The 8226-nt window shown below is 41.1% G+C and overlaps 1 long non-coding RNA gene across 1 annotated transcript; it reads left to right on the forward strand.

Moving 5' to 3' along the window:
- The first annotated feature begins 2829 nt into the window (after positions 1-2829).
- On the forward strand, positions 2830-4768 carry LOC130597517 (uncharacterized). Its single transcript, XR_008971788.1, has 2 exons — positions 2830-3165; positions 4541-4768. It is a non-coding gene; the product is annotated as an uncharacterized LOC130597517 (long non-coding RNA).
- Positions 4769-8226: the final 3458 nt, after the last annotated feature.

An 8226-nucleotide genomic window follows, 5' to 3' on the forward strand; every position in this document is an offset into this window, starting at 1 on the left:
CATATTTTTTCGATTGTTTTTGGGAAGAGAAAAGTGGGGGGGGGGTATTAAAGAGGAGAGTTTTCCTGGCAATAAATACCTTGTTATAATTTAAAGTGGCCTTTATAACTTATGCTGGGCCAAACTAATTTCTGGTAAATGACATTGGCTGAAGTCATTCAAAGACAGGTTTTTCCTGTACCCTGTATGTAATCATCACAACTACCTTTATTAAAACAATACCATCAAAAGCTATTTTAAAATAAGATGGTATGATTAAGAGGATGTGTTTTCATCTCTTGACATACATAAAGTCACGTGAGCAGGACTGTGAGCCCTATTCAGGTCAGAGGTGGATAAGAAATTGTCTTTAGTCAGTATGTTTGAATTTGGTGTCACGTTTGAAGAACTGTAACACATGGAAAGCTGCCAAAGTATCCAGCAAGTGTTTTGGTCTGGCTGTTTGACAGCGGTAAAGGCTGCAGTCTTACCCCTACTTAGACTGGAAAATTAATCCAACATTTGTTCTTGTTTTCTTGATGACCTCACTTGATTAAGAGTGTTCATGTACTCTAATATCCGCTAAGCATACAGTAACATCTGAAATTACTTAACATGTTTACAGGCTTAGGCTGGTCATCTAATGTAAAATTTGTCACTCTTCAGGAACAGGCATATTGGCATATTCTTCCCTATTCAGTGATGTTCTTTACTTTGTTAGTTCTGACAACATGATAATATTTCACCTGGAAGCCTGAGTGTATATTTCAAGACAAATTTGAAATTAATATGTATTTACCTAATTTTTGTCATCTGTCTGCAATTGCAGTCATTTGCATTTTAATTATTTTAGTCAACTTAGGTCTCTGTCTTAAGAGAAGTAAATAGTAGCACTGATTTTTGAGATACAATTTTGTCTTTTAGTTTGTGGTATTTTTCCAAAGTATTCAGTGATTGTGCTTCAGTTCAAGGGCTGCGGGCACTTCAAAAAGGCAACAGTCTGGGAGCAAGATAGTGAACACCCACCATCACTGCTACTAAGTAGTATACCTCTGATTTCTAGAGCCCAGGAAACTCTTGGGAAATCAGTACTCCATACGTGTGTGAAGGGTGATAAATTGTGTCTGATGGGTTTTTTTAAAATGAATGAGGAGAGAGGGAGAGAAGGACAGAAGGAAAAAAGTTTGGGGGAAAGGAGGGTGAGTGGGGAGAGAGAGGGCAGAAGAGGAAAGGGAAGAACGGAAAGGGAGGGGAGGGGAGAGAGAGGGGAGGGGAAGGGAAGGGAAGGGAAGGGAAGGGAAGGGAAGGGAAGGGAAGGAAAGGGAAGGGAAGGGAAGGGAAGGGAAGGGAAGGGAAGGGAAGGGAAGGGAAGGGAAGGGAAGGGAAGGGAAGGGAAGGGAAGGGAAGGGAAGGGAAGGGAAGGGAAGGAAAGGAAAGGAAAGGAAAGGAAAGGAAAGGAAAGGAAAGGAAAGGAAAGGAAAGGAAAGGAAAGGAAAGGAAAGGAAAGGAAAGGAAAGGAAAGGAAAGGAAAGGAAAGGAAAGGAAAGGAAAGGAAAGGAAAGGAAAGGAAAGGAAAGGAAAGGAAAGGAAAGGAAAGGAAAGGAAAGGAAAGGAAAGGAAAGGAAGAAGGGCACCTCTACTTGTGTTTAGGCTGGAGTTTTGGTGTATTCATTTTTTTTTGTTTGAATTTTCTTGTATTCTTGTATTTTGGGGTTTGTTTTGTACCTTGACCAAAATACCAGGCAGAGCAAACACTGTACTGCTGCAGTCCTCATTCATTTGGTGTTCGTACTGACTGATGTAAGACTTCCCCATAGCTGGAGATAATTTTGTTAGGTCCCACACATATTAAAGGCTACAGCCAGCAATCAGACAGTATAAACTAATTCACTGCATGTGACAGAGCATATGGTTCAACACGCGAGCTCACATGAGTTCAAAGCAGTTATCAATAAATAAAAAGGGAGTGCTAAGACATCTAGACAAGAATAATTAGGGGAAAAGAGAAGAAAAACGGAGCTCTAAGGTCTGTTAGGTTTCCTCTGTTCTTCAAAAAGTTCAAATGGGTCTTGGATTTGTTCCTTGGTGGTTTTTTTTTATTTTAATAAAACTCTTGTGGTAAGACTGCTATTGTTTTGTAGAAAAGAATTTGGTTATAACTTAAAGCACAGGAAAACAAAACCTACAGGAAAACACTCAAACTACTCTAAAAGTCTTTCCACTGGAATTTCTTCAGCTTTCCCTTTTGCTCATTAGAGCTGCTCACTTTGGTATACACCAAAAGCATGCCCTGCTACAACACTGCAAGTGGTCATTCTGCATATGAATAACGTCAGAATACCCCTTCTAAGAAGTTATTACTCAGTAAACAGTGTTATACAGTTCCTGAATGTTTCTGGAGAAGCTGTCTATGTGTGTGTATGTGTAGTGATTGACAATGGTGCTATTTTGTGTGGTACTTTTAATTATTTTTAAGAGTCTAGCAAGATTTTTAACTGGCAATGCTTGGTCCTGGGCAACAGTCAGTAAAAAGGAGGATGGAAGAACAACCTGGGGTAGAACTGAAGACTGCAGTTACAGAATATGCAATCTGCTAGGCCTGCATGATTGTGTGTTGAGTTTTCTGCAGGTTTTTTGTCTCCTGTCAAACACAGACTTAAAATGATAGATATTTTCTCTGGCTGCTTGAGGTAGAGCAGCAACTGGAAATGCCTGCAGCTGGAGGCACTGTTGTGACTGGTGCACTCTGATCCCTTAACCAAACTAGTGGCAGCTTAGTACAGGCTCCAAAGGAGGTAAATGCCTAGGCCATTAATGGGGCAAGAACTCCTCCAGTTTCAATCTGTTCTCTGAAAACCCACAAAAAGGAGCAGAGTGACACAGTGAGCATTGATGCATATGAGCTTGAAACACCAATCACACACATGAATAGCAGATGGCTTTTCCAAGACTCATTTATCAAGGAACAAAGAAAGTTGTGTGTATAGGACTTTCATGCATATCTTTGTAATTTGACTATGAGCCAACTACTTTATTCAATAAATAGGACAGCCTCTGTAAGCAGCCTTCCTTGAGCTCTCCCTAGCAGGCAGTGTGGCTGCATGGTGGTGATCTCCTTTTGATCTGGGACACCTCTCAAGGTTGCTTCTCAAGGCAGAGAGACCTTTTGACAACAGCAGATCTTTGGTAAGCAACTGATGTCACTCATAACCTTGCAGTAACTTTGATTTGGGACTTGGTAACTTCGATTTTGTCTTGGTAGTTTTGAATCATTGCTCAAATGATTGTGCTGTACAGAAGTAGAGTGAACCTTGCCATCAAACCTTGCTAAGTCACACTTCTACAATACCTTATTAAAGCCACCTTTTCTAATACCTTTGACAGTGGTTCTTTAAGTAATCTAAATCAATCATTTGTGACACATCTAGTCACAGTGACCACCTGCATATTGTTTGCTGCCTTTTGCTGTCTCCTTCCAAGAAGAAATCCTTCATAAAAGTTGCTGTTAGGTCTGATTACTTTATGATGTTGCAATTCCCCTAAATTTGTTGGACTGGTTATTCATTTCTCACTGACGTTTAGCATAGCTTGTCCCTTTTGACGGGACAGGTTAGAGCACTAAAGCAACATTGCTGGTGCTGTAAGGTTTTCCACTCATTGGACTGTCCCTTTGAGAGACTTCCTCAGTCTAAACCATTTTCAGACCTGGACAACAACATTTGATCATAATTCCTTTTGTTGTGATTGGTGGGGATTTTTTGTAAGACTGAGGTCTCATATCAAGAGAAAATCAAATTTGTTGGCTGCAGAAGTTCTCTACCCTGTATCCTCAGCTGCATAGGCTGATCCCCAGGCCCTGGCACATTCTTCTGGTATTTGTTTTCTGGTTTAGAGTGAGAACAAACAAGACAGCAGTAAACCAGACACATGCCCTGGGCAGAAAATGCAGAGAGCTCCACTAGGTGCTGGCTTGGGGAAAGCTACCTAGAAGCCAGACACCTACATATGCCATTGTTTTTTCCAGTGTCTCAGCAGGAGTCTGACAGTGAATAGGTTAATAAGTTGGGGAAAGAGAAAATAAACCCAAATGAGCTCCTGAATCATCCCTCTGCGTGGGGATGCCATTAGACAAGCCTGTTGTTCCCTTCTCAGACATGCTGTTCTTGCCTTTCTTCTATTTGTCTGAAACCACCTACATTGCAAAGGTTGTCAAGATTGTGTAATGCAGCAACCTACATTCACCAGGCAGTGAGCATGAAAAGGGGAGAAAGAGGAATCATATGTTTTCTGCTTGGCAGCCATCCCATGCACAATGGTTATATCCGCACAGTACATGCCCAAGTGGCTCCAAATCAGATGGTTAACAAATAGCAAGAACATAAGGAGCAGGTTTCTTCTCTGTTCTTTTTCTTAATAACTTTAACACCACAGTTCAGGCTGTTGGAGTAAATCAGCACTCTCAAGAACATATTGTAAATAGCTGTCAACAGGGTGCAAGTGGCAATGATACCATTCTCATGCTCAGCTGTAAAATTTCTTTTGTTTATTTTCCACATGTAAGGTTACAATGTGGATGAAGATTTTTATAATGCACGGCAAGATTGGTTCCAGCCTGCCCTGTGTAACTGTGAAGACAATCTCTTACACCGGCATGAACCCGATGAAGTCCAACAAAGTATTTTGGATTTACTGTGCCACTAGACCTTCGCAATACCTGTCACCATTTTTTTTTCTTGTAATCATTGTTTTTGTCTAATTTTCAAGAAAATAAAATTATGGACATGAGAAACCTATTTTATACTGCAGAAATAACAATAAATCCAGGTTTTCTTCGGCTTCTAAATTAATTGCTTTCTAATGAAAAATTATTAGATCACTTACTTATAAAATTGTTCCTGTTTATTATTTTGTCTTCAACTCTAAGATGAATACAAGTTTAAACTTAAACTTTTAAAACATAAAGTACTAAAATTTCAGACTTGTTATAGAGGCTTCATCTCCTAAATCATGTATATTTCCAACCAACAGCTTGAGTTTTGATTCTGTGTGCGAGCATAATGTATATGCAGGAGTATGACACATCTCTGCGTGGTCAGTCTGGTTGTGTACAGTGATTGAGCTCACTGAAAAGCTCCATGCTGCTCTGAGTCTCTTCCAGTTTGAGTTTGTGCTAGGAAATACTCAGAGCAATACACCCGGCTTTTCCAATTATTAGCCTAGGCAGAGAGTATATTGAAAAAGCTAGCTGGATTTGCGGAAATGACTGATTTTCATGCAAAGTCTGCTTTCAGGATTAAATCAAATTAGAAACAGAATGCCTGATTCTGGTTATGTCTTGATTTACTTCACTCTAAGTAAACAGAAATATTCTGGAGTCACACTGGAAAAAAACCTGGAGCCTGAAATGTCCCACATGTGGGAGAGGGAAGGTCCCAGGAGGGGTGTGAGAGGTTTCTGCCAAGAACAGAAATAAAAGACAAGATAGTTTTGGGTGGGTCTGATACTGGTTCTAAACCTGGGAAACAGATTCTCCATGGGTGAAAATCATCACAAAACAACTTAGAACAGCAGGGAACATACCCTAAATTGAGTGAAGAAGACCAAGATCAAAATTATATTTCTACAGTAACATCTGAATACGTGCAGGATCAATGTAGCTAAAGCAAAGTATCAGAATTTGATCATTAAATCAGATACAAATCAAGGTGTTCTGCAAGGGCGGGAGCTAAGATGAAGGAAGTTTCTGCAAGGGAAAGAGTGACTGTCCTTGTAAGAGCAGATCATTTGGATCCCTTTGCATAGGATGGCATTTTCAGGAATGCACTGAATGTGATTCCACACAGGATTAAGAAAAAATACCCAAAGAAGTTGATTCCCCTATGCCCCCACCCCCCACCCCCCCCCTCCCCCAGTGGCTGGAATCACTGATGAGTTCTGTGCCACACTGAGCAGGGTGGGTGGGGGACAAATTGTCATAAACTGACGGACAGACCCACACGGTGCCAGATCCTTACATCTCCATCATATAATGACTGCACTACTCCTTTAGCATGCATGCACAAGGGTGGAATGTAGAAGTGCTCAGGCATCACAAGAATGCTAACACATGCCTGTGCAGATGATGATCCCTGCTCCCTAGCAAGGGACAATCAGACGTTTTCATAGCAAATTCAGTTAACCATTTTTGCATAGACAGATCTAGACTTTGATTCTTATATTTCAGTAGTATTTTTTCTCAAGTGCGTATATTTTTCATTATTTCTCATGTTTGCTTCATATTTGCCTTTATTCAGTTAAGAAAAATAAGGTTAATCAGATAAATCACTCTTATAAATCAGGTTTAATATCATTTGCTGTTTTTTACAAAATACATAGTAAAAATTATCTTTTGATAACACATTCATCTGAAAGATACTTCAACAATCTTTATGTTCTGTAAACCTTTATTTTACTGATTTGGGCAGCAGAAAAATTTGGACTTCAACTACCTTCTTGGTAACTTTAAACTCTTTTATTGTCACTAGCAAATGCCACACTCCTAAAGCTGCTTTAATGCACTAATATAGAATCAACTCACAGACTCTGAAGACATTTTTCTTTTCTATTCAATCCCCCATGGCCAGCTGTAACATAGATTGTCTTTCCATCTTATTTGCCAACCTCTCTCACTAAACCAGATACATGGAGAGATCAATCACACAAAAAATTCTCTGCATGTTAGCACTAGTAATTTGCCCTTGTAATCTACTAAGCATACAGCCCTCAGTCTCTGGTGTGTCTCATCATTTTCACAGGCTTCATAAAATGCAATGGCACCAAAAGATAAGATCTGAAGCACTTTGCAGTTGCAAGACAGATCACATCCTATTAGAAAATGAAGTTGGAGCTAAGCACTTCGTATAAATATCACCCATTCTTGGAAAAGACTAAAAATTCTATTTTTCACAGTGTTCCGTGTGCCTTCATTATAACAGTCCTAGCCTCATGTGTCCCTGTGCTGTTCCTTTGGGAAACAGAAGGTCAAGAGTGGCTGTTTGTGGGGACGGGGTCTGTTCGGGCGAATACCATGTAGAACATGTGGCCACAACTGCTCAGCCCTGCTTGCTGACAGGGAGAGCTCCTTGGCCCCTGGTCCCTCCGCATGCATGGAAGGGGTTGGTGCATCAGGAGAAGAAATGGATGTCCTACTTCATGCACCAACTAACAGATCCCAGCATTTGAGCTCAGGAAAGCAGAGGTATAGTTTGTGTAACTAACTGTGTGATCCCAATATTTTGGGCCACTTTGGGCTTTTAATGGTGGCAGAAGAGGGGAGCCTAGTGACTAAGCTGCCAGGAGAGTTAATGAGAAACACTGAGCTGTTCAGAAGACTAGTCAGAATACATATGATGTACATCTAAAATTAGACAGTGCAAATATATCTCTTCGGTCTTAACGTTGCCGCAGATAATTTCTAATTGTCTTATGAAGTGTCCCAAGGGGTTGATCACAGTTCAAAGGGGAAGCTGGGCCCACAAGACCCCCACTTTTCTCACTGATGTCTTACTTCTACCTTCATCTGTCACTAAAATGCCTCCATGCCCTGAGACCACCAGAAATACGAGGAAAAGCATGAAAGAACATGCTGTACACACACATGGGGCCTTCTCAACATTCGCTGGTGAAGTAGTCGTTATTCCAGCTGGGCTGTGGAAAAGTAGGAGCAAGCTACTGGTGGTGTTGTGAATGAAAAGCTGGGACAGAGTTGCAGTGTGTGGGGCAAGAAGGGTCCCAGAGGCAGTGCTGAGGTGTAGAGACCCTGTGAGTGAGCAGTCCCTCTTGGCACAATGATTCATCCATCCTAGTGTAAAGAATTAGTCTCTGTTTACTGGATCATTTAGCAAATGGAGCATTATCATTTGGCATGTGTGTAGCATGAGGGGATAGGGGGAGCAGCAAGACCATGAGCAGGTCATGTCAGGAAGCCACAGACTCATGAGTCAACCACCTTCTGAAAGGCAGGTGGGAAGCAAGTGGAAAGGTGGCACTTCAGGCCTTCACCTAAAGGCCACCCTGCAGTCCTGCAGAGCTCTAGGATCTACAGCTCTGTGTCCCCAGTGGAAATAGCCCCTGGGATAGCCAGAGACCCCCATGCTTTCTCTACCTGAGGAAAGGTTAGAGTGAATTAGTCTTTATTTTTTGCTGTCCTGAGTTTTCTTCCTAGTTTGCTGTTATGTGTCATAAGGCAGCCCATAGAAATGTAGAGAC

Source organism: Pezoporus wallicus, unplaced genomic scaffold (assembly GCF_028554395.1).
Source record: "Pezoporus wallicus isolate ANWC-B61680 ecotype Strahan unplaced genomic scaffold, APGP_CSIRO_Pwel_v1 contig_7506, whole genome shotgun sequence".
Taxonomy (NCBI): domain Eukaryota; kingdom Metazoa; phylum Chordata; class Aves; order Psittaciformes; family Psittacidae; genus Pezoporus; species Pezoporus wallicus.